At 44.2% G+C, this 1,121-nt stretch overlaps 1 protein-coding gene across 5 annotated transcripts in view; it reads right to left on the bottom strand.

Moving 5' to 3' along the window:
• Positions 1-1,121, bottom strand: part of ADAMTS9 (ADAM metallopeptidase with thrombospondin type 1 motif 9) — a 106,846-nt gene that overhangs the window by 33,727 nt on the left and 71,998 nt on the right. The gene's annotated exons all lie outside the window — the stretch shown is intronic.

Raw genomic sequence — 1,121 nt, 5'->3', positions numbered from 1 at the left:
AGGAATGGATCCACCGTGAAAATACCATCTTCTTTTTTTAGCCGGCTGCAGAGCTCTTACAGCGAACTCAACGTTTTGATGAAAACTGTATCCCAGTCTTAAAATAACCCAACTTCAAAGCAAATGCAATTAAAAATTAAACATGGCTGGGCACAAGCATGGTTATAGCCAAGTGCTTTCCAGTGCTTTTATCCACTACAGAAAAGATGTGGACAAATTGGAGCGAGTCCACCAGAGAACAACAAAAATGGTTTGGAGGCTGGAGGACATGACTGGTGAGGAGAGACTGAGGGAAATGGGTTTATTTAGCCTGGAGAAGAGAAGACTGAGGGGGGATTTAATAGCAGCCATCAACTACCTCTTCAGGTAGTTGGCTTTAAAGAGGATGGAGCTGGACTGTTCTCAGTGGTGCAGATGACAGAGCAAGGAGCAATGGGCTCAAGTTGCAGCAAGGTAAGTTGAGGTTGGATATTAGCAAAAACTCTCTCATAAGGAGGGTAGTAAAGAAGTGAAACAGGTCACCCAGAGAGATGGTGGGATCTCTATCCTTGGAGGTTTTTAAAATGCAAGTTGATAAAGTCATGGCTGGGATGATCTAGTTGGGGCTGATCCTGTCTAAGCAGGGGGCTGGACTAGATGTGACCTCCTGAGGTCCCTTCCAGCCCTCACTTCCTATGCTTCTGCTTAATCTCTTTGTACTAAATTTTGCCATCGCTACAACTTTGACTCTCTTCAGTAGGTATTCTGCACAAGGAATGGTGATTTGGTTGCAAAACAAAACAGTGAGAACAACATGAAAAAAGTTATAGGAGTATAGAAAAGTAGGGCTGGAGGGGACCTCATGAAGTCATCTAGTCCAGCCCTCTGCTCAAAGCAGGGTCCTCCCGGACGAAACTATCCCAGTCAAATGTCCGTCTAACCTACCCCTGAAAATTTCCTAGGATGGAGGTTCTGCAATATTTCGAGGTAGGCTGTTCAAACTACCCTCATAGTCAGACACTTCCTCTGTTGCAGGATGAGGGCATTGCTCCTAGTCATATAGTTGCTTAGTATTTACCCTTCCAGTCTGTGTCAAAGCATGTCTCCTATTTGCAATTTTTTTCAAACATTTTTCCCTTACC

The sequence above is a fragment of the Alligator sinensis genome, unplaced genomic scaffold, assembly GCF_000455745.1.
Source record: "Alligator sinensis unplaced genomic scaffold, ASM45574v1 scaffold469_1, whole genome shotgun sequence".
NCBI lineage: Eukaryota > Metazoa > Chordata > Crocodylia > Alligatoridae > Alligator > Alligator sinensis.
This window is presented reverse-complemented; position numbering and strand designations above follow the sequence as displayed.